This window comes from Pinus tabuliformis, chromosome X (genome assembly GCF_031772625.1).
Source record: "Pinus tabuliformis cultivar Carrire ecotype Pingquan chromosome X, CPIR1, whole genome shotgun sequence".
Taxonomy (NCBI): domain Eukaryota; kingdom Viridiplantae; phylum Streptophyta; class Pinopsida; order Pinales; family Pinaceae; genus Pinus; species Pinus tabuliformis.
In genome coordinates, this window is record NC_142308.1 from 808920592 (window position 1) to 808940290 (window position 19699).

Genomic DNA, 19699 nt, shown 5'->3' on the forward strand with positions numbered 1-19699 from the left:
GTCCAACACACAATTTTGTGAGGACTTTATCATATTACTACTTCTCAAGGAACTTGAGGAGAGCAGCATCATAGTATTTTCTAAGCAAGATGTGATTATGAGATGATATTGGAAAGACATAATCCTAAAATCCCTTTTATATTTGAATTTTAAGTGATTGGAAGAATTACCGTGTTGAAAATACTATTTGAGATCGTTATACCATGAATCATGTTGCGAAGGTACATAGAGGACTTCTTTCATGTAGGTTGACATTTCATTTTCCCATCCTTCTTCTAATGAATTAATTGGGCCCAAAGCTTCAACTACTAGCTTTCATAGGCCTTGACCTATGATAATAGTGGTAGGTTGAACTCGAGGTTGTATTTCTATGTGGAAGTCATCTAGTTTCTTCTTTAGTCATCAAGTTTTTTTTGTAAAAATTGTGACCTTACTATTACTTTGGTGTGGTACTTGAGGATATAGGGCTTGAATAGTTTGATGGACTTGTAAACAAAAAAGTCTTGTTTACTAGCCATTGGATAATCCATCTCGACTCCTTGTAGACCAATGATCATGAATGAAATTGGGCATTCATTCCATTTCTCATCTTTTTGGCTAAAAACTACAACGAGGGAATGATAATACACAAATATACACAATGAAAAGTCTTTGTCAAAATCTAGGTTTTGTAATGATGGAGCTGTAACAATGGTAGCCTTGATTTTGTTGAAAAATTCCTTTTCAATATAGGTCCATTTAAATTCAACATCCTTCTTGATCATTCATTGAAATGATTTTATTATTTGAACAAAATCAACCATGAAAAACTGTACAAAATTTGTCTTTTTTGAAGAAAATTTGCATGGCTTTCTTATTGTGGGGAATATGGATTTGCATAATAACTTTTGCACTTTTTGGGTCTATAAAAGCCCCATATTTAGAAATGATGTTCCCAAGTAAATTTCCATATAAAAAATCTTAAATTTTTTTCTTTGGGTTCAAGGATATACCATAGCTTATGAAACTTTTGAAGATTTGTTTTAGGTGTTGTGAGTGGTCTCATCATTTTGGAATAGATAGTAATGTCATCTAGATAATCCATCACTTCCTTACTGAACAATCCTTCAAAAACTATGTCCATAGCACATTGAAATATCCCCCTCGTGTTTATTAATTTGAATGACATTCTACAGTAGGAAAAAGTTCCCCACTTGGTCTAGAAAGCGATCTTCAATTGGCTAGACTTGGCTACTAAAACCTAGTTTTAGATAGAAAACCCATCTAAAAAAGAAAAAAATTTAGAGCTAGAGAATCATGATGAGTTGAAGGATACATTCCATTGGAGGAATACGATAATTATCTTTGTTGGATGCCTGATTTAAATTTTGGAAATATACCAAGTCTTATTTCTTTTGATTTCTTCCTCACAGGCACTAGATTTTCTACTCATGTTAGGCCTTCTCCGAGAGCTTCTTTTATTCCATTTGGGTTGAAGGCTCCAATGTTGGGTGAAATCCATAAGTTTTGTTGAAAATACCTTGCACCTTCTTAGAGGGGTATGGCATTCAGGATGATTTGGGTGTCATAGGTCTTGAGGTCTTCATAGGTCCAAGCAAATACATCTCTATACTTTGTGAACATCTAGACGGAGACCCACTTCTTTGTTTCAGTGCAACATGTTCCCATGTTAATGAATTTGGGATTCTATTGGGTACCTAGGTTTACTAATGTCTGCATCATGGAGGAGCTATTTTCTTTTATTCTAACAACTAATTGAAATTTCGACTATAGATTAAATAACTTTTCTAGAGTTAGCACCCCTTTTGGGACTAGATTACTTCTAAAATTACTTATCTCATGTCTACGCTTTTGGACAACGCTTTCGTGTTCTTCATAATCAATAGCAACATATATAAAAGTTCCATTATTGACGAAAAACTTTGAAATCTATTCATCATCATTGAAAACCCTCCAATCTATAATTTTATTTGATATTGAGGGCCTAAAGAGTAATTCAACAATTATTTAATAGGGAAAATCTTGATTTTGCATTAACCAGAGTGTATGCAACAATGTTTTATGAATGAGGAACAAAAATAATACTAAATGCTTCGAAATTATCTATTAACTTTCGTACCCCTTGTTGTTTCCATTTTAAATGTGGGGATTAGATAATGTATACAATTATTTACCTCTCTAACAAAATTCCTAATTATCCAAAATTCTTCAAACATTTTAGCTTGAGGTAAATGGATTTCTTTAAACCTCGAACCATTGCTTCATATTTTGCAATGTTGGTGGTGCATTCAAATTCCAAATGACAAAAGATAAGTATCTTTTAGTTAAGATCTATCAAGATATAACTTTATGTGGCTCCTTCTTGTGACTTGGCGCCATAAAAAAAAAAAAACAAAATACAAATGTGAATATCAACATCTAATTTAGTGGAACTGGTATTAGGTACTTCTACAAATTTATTTTTATTTGCATCATTTGAGTGTAATAGAGTTTGGACTATGTATCTAGTTGCAAGGGTGATTGTTGAGTTGTATAACACCCACAATCCATTTCAAAAAAATAATTGTCCAATAGAGAATAAGAAAATTTGCTAGGTTACATTTTGACCTTCCATGTCTATGATAATATGTTTCATGTGGGTTTCATTATCCCCTCTAATCTAGTCTGTTATTCCCTTGGAAGGAAACCACAAGTGGGACTAATCAATGGTAAAATAACCTTGCAACTTCTACGACCAATCTCTACTCAGTAGGAAACCTATTTTCGATATTATTACCTCTACAATATCAATGACTTGACAAACCTTGGGGTTGATGCTTGTGTGATCATGACATCTTTCAATTCTCCCATAACCTTCACATTAAATCTATTGAACTAGATGATCATCATTGTGAATTTAATAGGGAAAGCTCTAATATTTTGGTAGATAGATTAAGGAATTATGTTAGAATATGCACCTGAATCTATCAAATAGTTGTGCACTTTGTAATTTTAAATATCAAAGGTTAGAAGGAAAGACAAAGTTTGTGATTCTGAGTGTGTGTGTATATTGGTTGCATTAATATTAGGTTTAAGTGCAACTATATTCTCCATTTTACTCTTTCTAGGTTTGGGATTGTTATCAAGAGTAGCAGTGGTTTTTTGCTGAGAATTGGGAAGATTTTTAGTTGTATTCAAGATTAAGTCTCTTTGTTGGGTAAAGTATAGGTGTTATACATGGAAACATTTTCTTTGGTTTTCTTCATGTCTTCAATGACCTTATATTCAATGGGCTACATGGTTGAATGCTTGTAGAAGTATTTCTTTCTTTTGTAGTGTTGATGGTAGATTTTGATTGAATGGTGGTAGCATGACTCTAAGTATGAATACGAGCTATGTCCTTTCTACTAGCTGGAGCTAATTTCACTGGGAGACTAGAAATGGGCACATGCCCCTTACTTTGCAAATTGTAACTTTTTAGGGAAAGTTGGTTGGGTTGTACATCTCTTAAGAATACTTCTATAGCCTCACTATCAAAATCTACTACCTAATTCAAAGAAATAGGGCAACTTCTTCAATAATGTTTTCTTCTTCTGCAGTTTTAGACTCTTGTGCTAACCTATCAGAAAGGAACTATTGGTTAAATAATTGGTTAATGATCAACATCATTAAATTGATTTATTGTGGGCAAGTCCTTTGAGAATGATTAGTATGGTGACATGGGAAGAAATTGATCCATTCCAAATTCCTCCAATCAACTATGAGGTTTGGGTTGGTTATTTCCTTTTTCTTGGAAGGATTTGATTGTCTTGTGACTTGATGTACCTTACCTAGAGTGTTGTTTAAGGTCTAACAACCTCATTGGATAATATCTTGACATACTTAAGGTCACCTTCTAAATTGGTAGGTTTCTTTTCTACAAGTTTGGTTAACAACAAAGGATTCTTTTCCATAGGCACAACTTTATTGTCTTCCCTTCGTAGATTTCCTTCTAAAGTGAGAATTTTTTTTCCACATTTTTGGTCTTTTCATTTTTGTTTTGCTAAAGTAGTTTTACCAATTATTTTGACGAACATGGAAGTAGATGCATGCAAGGTAGACGTGTAATATTCCACTACCGACACCTCAACTCATTGAGCAACAAAGAGGAATTTGTTGAGGATGGGGTTGGAACATTTATTGAAATCTTTAATTATTTCCTTCTTATCCATTTTGATAGCTATTGATTCTTTTAGAATGGTGGTACGATCTTTCTTTTTATCAAGCTTTCTAATAAATTTCTTTTCAAAATCATTCTAGCTCTTGATGGAGGCAACTAATATAATGTAATACTAGCTAGGCATTTTATTTTTGAAGGTGTAAGAGAATATTTTATAAATCACATCCTCATGTTGAACATTCATAAGCCTTATGATGAGGCATAAATTATTAATATTATTTTAAGGAATGCTCAACTAATTAGGGTCAAATTTAGGTAAGATAATCCTGGATGGTTAGCCAAGTCATGCAGTTTCCTTGATAAGTTCAAAGCTCCCTGGGTGTTTGGTATGTGTTATATTCTTTGCACGACTAGACCCAGGCATTGTTATGTTGTGTCGGGTGCAGTGGGGGACAACCTCCCCTACAGGGGGGTTTGCAGGGGGAAAGTAGCCCCCTACATAGGATTCGGGGAAACACCTCAATTTTTGTTTATGTGAACCCAAGGATGGTGGGTGGACCCACCCATGGTTTTGTGCATGGTTTTGGGTAGGATGGCTTTTCCTATGGCATTTTGTAGATATGAAAAAGAGAACTACAATTATTTTCTAATTCAGGGTTAATGGTTTAGGAGTTTATGAATGTTTCGACATGTATATAATCTATTGTAACATTGAAACGAATATAATGAAAAATCAACCTAGTTTTCTTGGTTTTGGGTTCTAGGAAAAAAATCGTTGTGTATATTTTATGTTCTCACCATTGTGTATTTTATGTTTTTTTTAAGAATTCATTTGCAGATAATTTATGTTCATGGTTAAAGCCTTCAGTTTCTATCAGAGCAGTTTTGTCTTCAAGGGTATGCTTTTTTGGTTGAGGGGTTTTGCTCAAGGCTGCGGTAGGCCTTGTTACAATGGGAGATATGTGGAATCAATTCTTGTGGTGAAAGGAGATGGTGAGCATTGGAATAATAAATATCAATAAATTCAAAGGACAAACTTTTGAACTATGGAAGCTCAAGATGGAGGATTTGTTGGTGGATAAAGAACAGTGGATCATGGTAGATCCAGGTACTAAACCAACGAAAATGTCGACAAAAAACTGGACCAAATTGGATCATAAAAAAATGAGCGCAATACATATGTGTTTCAAATTCGGTATTGCTAAATGTTTCAGGAGAAGCTACAACAAAGATTTATGGGACAAGTTAGGGGCTTTGTATCGATCTAATTCCCTGTTGAATAAATTTTTCCTGCGAGAAAAGCTGTATAACCTGAGGATGAGGGATGTAGACTTGGTGACAGAGCATCTTGATGCCTTCAATACTATGGTATGTCAATTATTATTTGTTTATATCAAAATTTCAAATGAAGATAAGTGCATTAGTTTGATGTGTTCTCTACCAGACTCGTGGGATAGTCTTCTTGTCGCCATAAGCAGCAATACAACTACCTTGAAATTTGATGAAATAGTTTTAGCCTTAATTAAGGATATGATATGGAAAAATAGGGAGAGCTAGAATGGAGACGCCTTGTTTGTGAGGACAATATTGGAACATAAATAGAAATAAGTCCTCAAGTGGGATATCTAGGCAGATCTAAATCTCCAAGAAAATATGTAAAGGTAAGTTGGAAATGTTGAAAACAAGGGCACTACAAGAGATATTGTAGATATAAATCTCTTGAGAAAGAAAAAGGATCTGATGACTCTCCTTCTGCAGAGGTGGAAACCACCTCAGTTGAAGGTTGGGATGTTTACTTGGATTATTTGAGTACACATGTAGGCCATGAGGCATGGTTAATTAACTTAGGTAGATCCTTTCATATGAATCTTTATAGGGAGTGGTTCTATGAATATGAGAAGTATGATGGTGGTGATTTTTTCCTAAGTGATGACAGGAAGACCAAAATCATAAGGCGAGTAAAAGTCAAGTTGAAGCTGATAGGTGGAAGGATTAGAACACTTCCTGGTGTTTTGCACATTCCTGGACTGGTCATAAATCTAATTCTGTAAGCAATATGGATGATGCGGGTGTAAATACAATGTTCGATAAAGATACCTGCAAGATGGTTCGAGGAGCATTGGTATTGATGTGGGATGTTCGGATCAGAACTTTGTACAAACTTCTGGGAAGTACTGTTATTGATGGGTGCAACAATTCTATTGTTCCTTAAAGTGAAGCGACAAATCTTGTAGTCTCTGGTGAAGACACCATGTTGTGGCATCAAAGACTGGGACATATAGGGCCTTCCGATACTACATGGTAATGGCATGGTAGAAGGTATGTCCAATTGCTTTCTAAATTGTGATTTATGTGAACATTGTATATATGAGAAGAAAAATCGGGTGAGTTTTTCCTCTATTGCTAAGAGGAAAAAATGAATATTAGAGCTTGTGTATAGTGATTTGTTTGGACTCGTGTCGGTTCCATTACTAGGAAAATTTGTGTGCCACCTCTCGTTTATAAATGAATTATTGAGGAATACGCAGATATATTTTCTCAATAAGAAATTTGGAGTCTTTGATTGGTTTAAAGAATTTAAGGCTCTAGTGGAAAACCAATTAGAGAAGAAGATTAAGGTGTTCAGGACAGATAATAATGGAGAGTTCTGCAAGAAGAAATTTGAAGATTTCTATAAGAAATGTAGTTTAACATGGTAGAATATTACTTCATACACACCTCGATAAAATGTAGTTGTAGAAAAAATGAACATGATGTTGATGGAAAAGGCAAGGAGCATGTTTAGTGGTGCTGTATTCAAACAAAAAATATGGGCAAAGGTAGTGAATACTTCATGTTACTTGTTTAATAGATCACTTTCATCAACGTTGGAGGACTCTACTCCACATGAGGTATGGACTGGTAAGAAACTCTCTCTCTCTCTCACATTTCAGGGTATTTGGATGTGATGCATATGTACATGCTCCAAAGGATAAAATATCCAAGTTGCATAGTAAATCTGAAAGTTGCATTATATTGGGTATAAAGTTGGTTTAAAAGGTTACAAGCTTTGGAACCCATAAACAAAGAAGATGATGTATAGTCAAGATGTGGTATTTATAGAAGTGAAGGATGTTAGGAAATAAGAAGTCCTACCAAGGGAAAACGAAATAAAGAAGATAGAGTTTGAATTAAAGGATGAAGAATCAAACTCTCCAAAAGAACAAGAATAAGAAGAAGAAGAGTTGCACTCTCCAGTTTTGAGTAGATCAGTTCAGGAAAGAAGTCAACCAAATAGGTATAGTCCATTCATTTCCATTCAAATTTTTCTTTATCTATTACTGATGATGATCCTTGAACTGTCAGGGAGGCAGTGGATTTAGAGGATGGGAAACTATTGAAGAAGGCCATAGTTGAAGAAACAACAACTTTGAACAAAAACAAGGCTTAGGATATTGTGGAGTTTCCGATTGGAAGAGAACCCATTGATAGCAAATGGGTGTTTAAGAAGAAGATGAATGCATAAGGAAAAGTGGAGAAGTGCAAAGCTCAGTTAGTAGCGAAATGTTATTCCTAGGTGTTGGGAATTGACTTTGGTGATATTTTCGCTCCTATTTCCAAGTTAGTTTCTATTAAACTACTTTTTTTATATTGCTGCTGCTTTTGATTTTGAGTTAGAATAGATGGGTGTGAAGACATCATTCCTACATGGGGATATGGAAGAAGAGATCTAAATGAAGCAACCATAATACTTTGCAGTGAAGGTTGTTATTCCTAGGTGAAAAGAATTGATTTTGGTGATATTTTCTCTCAAGTTTCCAAGTTAGCTTCTATTAGAAATTAATTTTATCTATTGTTGCTGCTTTTGATTTTGAGGTAGAATAAATGGGTGTGAAGACATCATTCCTACACGGGGATCTGGAGGAAGAGATCTACATGAAGCAATTAGAAGGCTTTGTAGTGAAGGGTAAGAAAGAACTAGTGTACAAGTTAAAGAAGTCTTTGTATGGGTTAAAGAAATCACCAAGTCTGTGGTATCCAAAATTTGATACATATATATAGGGACTTGGCTTCATAAGGAGCAAAGAAAATCACTGTGTGTATTTTAAATTAACTGGTGATTATGTTATTTATTTGGTCTTGCATGTGGATGATATGTTGTTAATTTGAAATGATCGAGAAATTATCCAAGATGTGAAGACCCAATTGTCCTCTAAATTTGACATGAAGGATCTTGGTGCTGCAAACTTCATTTTGGGCATGGAAATTAAATGAGATCGGGAAAAGAGGAAGCTCTAGTTAAACCAGAGGAGGTATGTCAAAACAATATTGCATAGGTTGAATATGCATGATAGTAAACCGGTGAAGTTTCCTATTCCTCTAGGTGTAAATTTATATGTAGAACAATGTCCCAAGACACAGAAAGAGGAAGAGGACATGTCTCGTGTTCCATATACGAGTGTAGTTTCTAGTTTAATGCATGCAATGGTTTGTGCTAGACTATAAATTGCACATGCATTTGGAATATTGAGTAGGTTTATGTCAAAACCAGGGAAGGAGCATTGGACAACAATAAAGCGGGTTTTTAGGTATATGTGTGGCACTAGTGATTATGGTTTGTGCTACCAAAGAAGACCAGGGTTGGATAGAGTGTTGGACATATGTGTCTTTGTTGATGTATAATAAGTTGGAGATCTAGATTAGAGAAAATATGGAAGTGGGTATGTGTTTAACCTATTTGGAGGAGCGCTCAGTTGGATGAGCAAGAGAGAGTCTACAGTGGAACACTCAACTACAAAGGCTAAATACATGGTAGCCAATCATGCAAAAAATAAAGTAGTTTGGTTGTAGAGATTATGTTCAAGTATGAGGTTGGTACAATGGGCTATAAGGATAAATTGTGATGGCCAAAGTGCAATTTTGTAAAGAAACTTGCTTATCAATCAAAGACAACATATTAATGTTCAATATAACTTTGTGAGGGATATGGTTGAAGACAAAAGAGTATTGTTGGTAACGGTAGACACTTTGAAGAATGTTGCAGATGCATTGACAAATTCTGTGAGCATTGAGAAGTTTTATTGGTGCAAAGAAAAAATGGGTGTTGCGGCCTTGGGAAAATGATTGTGTACTCTCTGCAGCCCCCTATGTGCAAAGAAAAAAATTGGGAGAATGTTGGGTAATTGTTATATTCTTTGCATGGATAGCCTCAGGGCTGTTATGTTGTACCAAGTGGAGGGGGGGAATTAGCCCCCACTCCATTGGATTCGAGGCAATGCCCCATTTTTTTTATGTGGACCCAAGTATGGTGGGAAAACCTACCAATGGTTTTATGCATGGTTTTTTGCACGTGGGTTTTAGCATGATGGTTTTTTGGATTGAGATATCAGAAATTCCGCAGTCCACATTTTTAAGTCTACGTTTTGAGTTTATAACAAGACTCATCTTCAGGACTGATGGTTTTTCCCATGGTATTTTGTAGGTCCAGTCAAGGGAACTACAATTATGTTCTAATCCAGGGTTAATGGATTGGGGGTTCATGAATGCTTTGACATGTATATAATGTATTGTAACTTTGAAAGGAATATAATGAAAAATCAATCTGCTTTTCCAGGTGTTAGGTTCCAGGAGAAACACCTTTGTGTATATTTTATGTTCTCGCCATTATATCTATATCTATATATATATATATATATATATATATATATATATATATATATATTAATTCATTTGCAGGTAATTCTGTATAGGGTTAAAACCTTCACTGAGACATCCATTCAAGAATACAAGGTTGATTTCCAACCACTAGGTTGGATATTTCATCAGGTGTTCTGTTTAGTTTAGGTTTAGAGGGTGGAGATCAAGGTGAGTCCATAGGTGATGGTAAAATCTATCCCAATGGTTAATAGGTCTCTTTTAATCCAAGTTCTACTGATTCTTCTATGAAATTGATGATTATTGAAGTAGTTTGGATTTTATAGTTAGACTATCATCTAGGTAGAAAAGGTGTGATATGTAGCACACATATTTGCGTAGCTAATGCTAGAGTAATAAATCGTAAAGTGTTATCTACAAATTTAGGAACAAGGAGTAAGATTTCATGAGGTGACTCAAGATTTTTGAAAGTAAAGAGAGCATCTTCATTAGTAGTCTCTAGTTTAGGATTATCACTAGTGTTAAGAAAAATACTAGGTTGAGGTTCATAGGTTGTAGGAATAGAGGTTTATCCTTGCAAATATTATGTATTTCCACTAACCATATAACTCAGGGCTTCCTTTTAGTGCCAATTATATTAATGTGGTTATAATTCCCTTTAATAGAGAAGTGTACTTGTTGGGCCAATTTACAGAGTAAATTAACACAAGCATTTCATTATCAATCGAGGTTTGTAGAACTTAGAAGCATGTCCAAAATGTATGGATATAAAATATAATTAGTTTTAGAAGATAAGGTATGGAAACTGAAGGAAATGCAATTATAAACTAATTAGAAGTTCATATTACAAATATAAAATTCAACTAGGTAATTTCTAATTCATTATGTAATAAGTAGGAGAACTGTCTCCTAACTTATGAAAACCAGATTTGTCATTCTTTTAGAATACTACTTTATGAATATAAATAAAAAAACACTAATGGACAATAGCTTAAGATGCATAAAAAAATAATGGAAGAGACTCCTAACTAAGGAGGTCCTTGCTGTTCTTCTTCATAAATTCATTCATCATTAATGCCATTGTTAGACAACTAAAAATTCAGAAAATCACTTAAAAGCAAGAAAGATGAATTTTAGTTTTTATTCATTAATCCAATAGAAGGAGGGTTCAACTTGAACACTTGGTTGTTCCTTCATATACAAATGATAAATAAACCAAGATTCGTCAACAAACATAATACATCATCATACATCTAATGAAGCAAAACTAGTTTATGAAAATCACGCTAAATTAACCATGAAGTGTACTTAGCTTGGAGTGGGGGCCCTCCACCCTTGCCTTGCACACTTGAAGAGATTATCAACTACTGCAAACTCAATCAATAATCCACACCATTGAACTACAAAATGAAGATAGATCAAGTTCCTCAAATAAACTCAAAGTATTCATAAGTCTCAATATGAAATTATACAAATTCTACATACATAAGCTTTTAATGTTTTGGCTTAAATAAAAAAATATGAAACAAACTCTAAAATGTCTCTAACAACTATGTCTATCCATATAATATCTATCCAAGTTGAATTCATCCATCCCATCGCTAAAAAGATGGAAAATCCCATGAAATCATAAAATTGCCCTATTTCCTAGGGATTTCCTGAATGAGTGGTTCTGTTTGACCAGCTTTGATTGGGTCTGTTTAAGCTTGGTTTGACTGAAACAATAGGAGTTAGTTCAATATTAGTTTCCAAGATTTCTAGAAATGTGCTCAGATTGTGCCCAGGTGTCCTGAAAATATGACATCCATGAAACCATTACGAGAATTTCTGATTTTGTCCAAAAATGCACTTAAAATTCAATTTTCATAAAAACATCTAAAAATTGCAAAACCAAATCTATATACCTGAATATGCATAAATATATCAAAATGGGGTGTATATGATGACAAATGGATGGATAATATAGAAATTAAGTGTGTTTTCTAAGCAAAATTGGATTAAAAACGAGGGGCAACAGTGTTCAGTATAATTCCCAATCAAGCTTCACACCATTCGGGATAGGAGACCCATCCAAATTCTAGCCTAGTAGTCATTACGAAAATGAGTGGGTGTGAGGTGGTTGAAAATGAAAAATGCAACTAACCTAGCTGTTGAAAGTAAACTATTCTAACCTATCCTAGCTAGGAACAAACTACTAAAGGAAATAGATGGTTAAACCACAAATCCTTGCTTAGACTTCCAAAATAGTTAGCTATTAAAGAAAATAAGAAACTCATAAATAATGAATGTTACAAAGTGAATAGATTAGTCTGAAACAACACGCTAGTCATAGCCATCTATTTAATAACTCAAAATAGTTAAATTACAAAAGGAATTAAAATATAAATCCATAAAGTTCACAAAAGAGTAGTCAACATAGTGACATAACTTTACAATAGTTTAAATGATAACATAGATATTGGAAATAGTTCACAATCAACCAATCATACACATAAAATGTTCCTCCTAAAAAATGGCCTTGCAAGATTCTTCTCATTAAAATTCTCAGAAATAGTTCTCAAAATTACAAAAAGAAACAACCTCTTCAACTAGGTGCTCTTGGGTGCATATAGATAATGAGTAGCAACTATTTATTGGGATTTCTTAACTTCATATCGGTAGTTAAAAACTTTGAACTTCCCTATTTTGTCTTTTCCCAACTTTACACATCTATTATGGCCCAATAAGTATTATATTCGACCCTTAGCCTAATTTTGAAAGTATGTAGTCCACACATTGTGAGGGGAAGAAATACATCCTAAAAAGTAGCTTTCCTAAAGTAAAATCATATGTGGCTACATCTCGGGATTCAAATCCCATTTATATTGTAAGTGTGACAAAAAAAGGAAATAATGAAATTACTCCTTGGACGGCCCCACTATATGTTTTCTTAGTTTTGCCTTAGTGGCTCAAGGAACCATTCTCACAAAGATTTCTTTGGAGTTCAATTACACTCTCAATTCTACTTGGACTTTTTCGGTGGGCCATGGAGCACTCATCTCTCCAATATTAGGTAGTCTACATCTTTCAACTAGCATCTTTACAATGTTAATTTTTGACAACTCAGTGACAAATTCCAACTATTGGACTAAATTCCTCATTCAAAGAGGACCAATTTTGAATTTTGAAGCACTCAATTTGGACAAGAGAATGTGTATTTTTGAGTTGAAGCCCACAATGTCACATTTGATCAGGTTGACCCTAAAGAAGATTGGTCACCCTTAGAAGCCTATAAATACAAGTCAAGTGACCCTCATTTGGAGACCATCATCAAGCATATTCTTCTCTCTTCTTTGGATTGGTTTGCACATCTTTGAAGTGATATCATGGAATTTGGTTCGTACAAGTTCAAGATTGCAGGGTTTGAAGTTGACATGTGTGATTAGAATTTTTGGTTTCTAGCTGCAGGGTTGACACAAACATTTTTCGGTTCTAACTGCAAGCACACATGCTCATGAATGCGGTTGGAGTAGCTCAACCACATGCATAACTCTTCCTCCATGCGGTTGGAATCTAGGGTTTTAGTCTGATAGTTGACCGCATATTGGGAAAGCTAAATATGATCAATATTTTTGCTGGGATCATATTTATGATATTGTTGGATATTTTTGTATGGGCTCATTGTACTCTTTGTTGAACATTTATGACAATATAATAGAAGAATAATTACAAAGGGTTTTCCCCCTTGTGGGGTTTTTCCCTAGTCATTGACCAAATCTGGGGTCTTTGGTTGATGTGTTGATTTCTTCCTATTGTCATTGCATTACTGTTCTATCTTTATTTACTATTTATTGATGAAAAATAGTAATTGTTATTGAAAGATTGCTAATTGAAGAATTGAATTGGGCTAAAGTAATTGAAAAAACATAGAACAGTGTAAACATTAACATACAATGGTGTGAAGATGCGTGCAACTGGATAAAGAATTAGATATGCTTGTTTTGCGCCTACTTTTTGGTAGTTGGCCATACTTATATAGTTGAATTGGTCTTCCTTTTCTCACCTTGGAATATTTGGAGGTGCATCTAGGTTCTCTTCTTTCCATCTCCTTGGCTTATCCATGCTTAAATGGATTCCACTAAATTTCACATTATTGGCTTTTATGTTGCTAATAATTTCATCAACCATGTGGATAGGTCCTGGAATTCTTTCAAGTCGGTGTATAATTATTTTAGAGTGGTTCCTAGCTTCTTCGACGCCTCATTTGAATAGGATTTGAATTTTGATATGTTGGTTCTATCTGCATTGTATCATTTCACCTCTGCCTCCATATCTCTAATTGTCACCTTATATTTTTCTAATTTTTAACCATGCTTTTGATGTTATGTTGAGTTTCTTATGCAAACCTTGTTGAAGCTAAAGCTATATTATCTTACTTGGTGTCTATGATAAGTTGTGTTTCTATGGTCATAGAGTGTGTTAGAACACTTGCGATGGAACGATTATTGTGGGTTCACCTTATGATCCATCTTTTGTCCTTATAAAAAATGGAGTTGAGACCACTTTATTAGATTTAGAGGGGGTGAATTCTCTCAATCCTAATTGTCCTAGATGAAAATGGCCTCAAGTTAGAGTGGTTCCTAAAGTGAACTCTGATGCCATAGTTTCCATGGGGTCATATATTGTGCTTCCTTAGGGGATTTCTTATCATTCTTTCCTTTTCATAACACTTCTCCTATATCTTGCTTTAATTTTTTCTCTTATTCATTTTTGATCCTCTTTTTCTCCTATTCTTTTTGCTTCTTTCCCATTCCTTCCTCCTTGGCTACCTTAACTGCAACTTCCTTTTTAGCCTATTTTGTTTCTTTGTGCTCCTCTTACAATCTATGTTTTTTTTGGAGTTGTTTCCCACTGCTACAAAAGTAATCCTTGTAGAAGGGTACCCTTCAAGGATATCACTATGCCAAGTGACAAAAATAAGGTAGTAGCACACTATAACCACAACTACTACCCCCCGCTCTTTATGGATTTTCAGCAATGGCAGGAGTCCTGGTATATAGGTCACCTAAGACATATTATAGGCTTATAGGTGTAAGGTGACACAAGATGGATTCTAAGGGATGACACAACTTAGGAACAAGGCTTAAGAAATGAATAAGAGGTAATGTAGATCCGTCGAAGAGGCCAAGTTATGGAACACTAGACCTTGGGCTTGAATAAAAGTGTGGAAAATGGAATGTCTGAAGGTTCAGATGCAAATGAAAGGTTCATAACTATGAATACTAGCAAGGGAAAGGAACATGATACATTCAATAAGCCCTCAAGTTGAAGCATAACCAAGCTAGGGTTTCTCATAGGGAAAAATAACTAGGGCAAGAGAAATTTTGGAGAAAAATGGAGAGGTCAGCCACAAAGGTGGATGATTTTGAGGCAACCAATCCTAATCTGGATGTTGAATCCTTCCAAACCCTAAAACTCCTGTATAGAATTTCGCTCGAAGCCCTAAAACTCCTCCTCTATAGGATTTTGCTCCAAGCCCTAGCTTGGCCGCCTATCCTTAAGAGGGTCGAAATAGAGAGAGCAAATGATTTTGTGAGTGAAATTAAGGTTGAACCTTATGGACAAGGCTAGTGCCTAATCCTTGGGTGGATGGAGTCTATGGATTCTTAAAAATGGCTAAAACTTGCAAAGGAGTACAAAGGTCTTGATGCCCTATCAACAATACACTAACTATTGCCTTTGTGAGGGATCCAAATTCACTTGGGAGAGCTAATGTAAGATTCACAAAGGGGTTTCTCATTCACATATCACACATGAGTAATGCATGCAATGATAAGACTTAGTTTCCATACAATTTATCTTCAATAACAATAGTGTAGTAAAAAGCCATAGATCATTAATTTATTCCATACACTAGACATAAAATCAGAAATTTTCAATAATAAAGCTCACTTACAAGACAATATGCATGAACAATCCAATTATTGATCCAAGGTAACTTCTCCAAAGACAATAAATTAGCTCCAATATGCAATGTTCTCCATAAATCACATCTTGTCCAAGATACAAAGAGGCCAAAATATCCTAAGGAGGGTCGAATAGTCCAAGTGATTATGATGAATAAGAATGACCCTCTCCTTTGTTTATATGAGGATGAGTTCTAATTATTAGCCTACAAGCCCCTAATAAAAAGTAAAATCACAACAATTCCTTGGGTTACAAGCCAATCCACTAGCTTTTGACATAGATGATAAGAAAATCCTACAAGTGTGAGCCATGAGGCTTCTAAAGCTAACATCATCCATGAAAGAGGCTCCAAATTCCAAGAGTTGATTCTGTAAGGTGCCAAAAGTGATTTAATTGTTGATTTTTCTAGGGCACAATCAAGAAAACAATTTTTCTTCAAAAGGTAACTACTTTTAGTGATTTAGTTAGCATTAATTGAACAATTGAACATATTATTCACTCATAATCTTTAATAAGTTATACAAAAGAAAATTCAACCATTAAAACCATGAAAGAGTAGTAGAGAAATAACCAAGAAACCATGAGACAAGAGACAAAAAAATAATGCCTGAGGCCAGGGAAAACCCACAAGGGGAAAACCTAGAAATTCTTCCTTATACAAGAGAGAATAACCAAACCAATACCAAAGAATAAGAGAAATTCCAAGCCAAGTCCCATAGAAATCCTTCAGATTTGACCTTCTTTTCTTCTTCTAAAATTCGCTGGATCAGATATGATCAAGACAAAAATTGATGTGCTAAATGAGGAGGAAACCTCTCCTTTATATAAAATTGCAATGGGGGTTAAATGGGTGCCTTAATGGGGCCCAACTGACTTGAAATAATATGAGGTTGACGTATAGATTTTGGAGGCAATTTTTTTTGTTTTTTGTTTTCTTTTTGTTCTTCAGATTTTCAATTTTATTCATGATGAAAATGCCGACCATGGTTACCATATTTTTCCAACACTCCCTCTTAGCTAGGTAGGTTCTTTTCATTCTCTCTCAGATGTACATGTCTCATCATAAGGAATGAATATATAATCACAATCCAATTTCAACACTCCCTCTCATCCAGGGAGGTATTCTTTTGGCTGCACCATAGATCTCATTTCATCTCATCCCATATTGGAAGAATAATCCACAATTGACGATAGGGGAGATCGATTTACCACAAACAAGTCCATGGAAATCACATATGACCTTGGTAAAGATCACATACACCCTATGTCCACTAGTTGATCCTTAACTTACTTGATCCTTAACGATAAAGCGGTAGACCACCTACATCCAAAACTCAGGGGAGATCAATTTACCAAAACCAAGTCCATGGTAGTCGTGTCCGACCTTGGTAAATATCACACACACCTAAGTCTCTTCACCCACTGGCCAGATGGGTGGTAATCCCAACAAGATTAACCATCTCAACGTGGCCCTAATCAATAATGACACGAAGGTGACTTGTAGGTAGGATGCATACTAGGGCATGTACTCAGCCAAGTCCATGGCTCCAACAAATACCCTCACACCAAATAACTCTTCTACTCATCTCCCCCCCCCCCCCCCCCATGTCCATGGCTAGTCAGAAGACAGGGTGAAGGGCATATGCTCAATGTTCTTAATTAACAATGTTCCCTCTCAAGGAGGGATTCTCCTCCATTCACATAATCATCAACAAAAAATTATCCATGGTGGACTTCAACACTTTATCACACATTCAAGTAGACAACAACATAAAACTATACATTCGACTTCAGTTGGGGCTTCTCACAAAAGCAAACAATCCAACATATAACAAGTGGCTTCTCATAGAAGCAAATATCAACACCCTTCTTATTAGAAAAGTGTGCCATAGTCGAATCCATCAAATAATAAGGGGCTTCTCACAGAAGCAAGCACCAACAACCACGGTTGCACAAGTCAGCTACATTTATATCTTTAATCGTGATACATGAAAAATGACCATCCATGTCATTCAAACCAATATAATACCCAGAATACATCTATTTTAGAGAGAGTTAGCTATTTCAAGCATCAGGTGGTTCAATGAGCCAATCAGAGGGATTCTTCAAATCAACAAAGTCTCACAACTTCTTCAAATTTTTCCTCAAACAAATATCCACAGACTCACAATCCATTATGCCACAACCTTAATAGAGATTTCACCAGGCTCATGACATACTTTCAATCTTACAATTCTTCAATCAAATTTCTCTCATACCAGATGAAGATGACCTCAAACCTTGTCAAAAAATATCATTAATACATAGCAGAAAAATAAAGGGTTGTTGTTTCAACACATTCAGATCAACATCGTTATTCAAAAACATCTAGCCATCTTCATCATGGAAGTCACATAGATCAAAACATGCTTTAATTTGACTTCTCCCTCTAAGTCCAAGGCTCATCGAATCACGAGTCTTCTTGTCACTTTGTTCTTCCATATTTTCAACAATTGTCACAACCTTGATATACTTCATCAAATTCCTGTTGGCATTATGATACAGGTGTTGTCATTGATGGAAACTCACTCAGATGACAGTTCACAGTGCACTAGGTTAATAGCAAAGGATTACATATCACTCTCCAGAGATTGAAGAAAGAGAGTAGTTTAAGAAGTATACACTGGTTCACTTTGTCCAAGCAACATATGCATGCGGGTTAGCATAACAAAAGGAGCGTATACGTATACACACACTTTTATAGAAGGAAAAGTGCATATGTGATGGAAAATCATGGTTTTGGTCCAAGGTTTTGGTCCTAAGTGGTTTTGGTCCAAGTTATTGAGAAAGGCCTAAAACTATATAAGGAGGAGAAGATCATTAGGCCAAGTGTGCAAGTAATGAATATCTCATGAAGCATGAGATCAAAAGAAAATATGCATGTTATGGGTTTCTGGTGCTTTGCTTGATCGGAACTAAGGATGAACCTTAGTGGTTGATGAGGGATGAGATCTAATGATGGATCAAGATCTGAAATGAATTATAATTATGTGGTTTGATCATGGATATACTAGATCTGAATATTGATGCATGCTTTATTCTATAAATGTTATGATTTGGGTATGACTGAAGTCTGGAATAGCTCTGAAGTTTTTAAGTTAGTATTTGCAGATCTGTACGCTGGTTCTCTTTGGTAAAAGTGTGTGCATACGCAGGTTCAGCACATCAAAGTAGTGTATAGAGTATGAAAAATGATGTTTGAAGTTATAGTTGGTTCTGGTGATTAAGGCAGAGTTTTGGGTTCTGCATTGTGTTTTGGTGACAGTGTTCTGAATGTTCAGATTGATTGATTATGATTTGCTTCAGTGATGATGGGTTTTTAGTGATTGATTGAGTTGTGGTTGATTAAGAGATTGATGATTGAGTTTCAGTGATTGGTTGATGCAGATATAGTTGATGGATGTATTACAGTGGTGATTGTTTTGAGCTTCAATGTTACTAATGGGTCCAGTATGAAAATTTGATGAAACGAGGCCATTAGATTGTGGTGTGGTGTTTTGGGAGTATCTAGTTTGAAAATTTATGAAACATGGTCCCTGGAGGAAGAGAGAAGGTCATATCCATCTGTAGGTCGGTGCCTACGTATTGGTAAACATATCGACCAATACAAGAGCTAGGGGGTTGGAGCTCCCTTCCAGTAGCAGCTGGAAAATGAGTGAAGGTTGGAGCCTTCTGTAGGCTGGCGCCTACGTACTAGTAAATGGATCAGCTAGTACAAGAGCCAGGGGGTTGAAGCTCCCTTCTAGTAGTAGTTGGAAAACGAGTGAAGGTTGGAGCCTTCTGTAGGCCGGTGCCTACATACTAGTTAACGAATCGGCTAGTACAAGAACTAGGGGGTTGTAGCTCCCTTCTAGTAGAAGCTGGAGAACGAGAGAAGGTTGTAGCCTTCTGTAGGTGGATGCTTGCGTACTGGTATGAGTCTGCACTAGTACAAGATTGTAA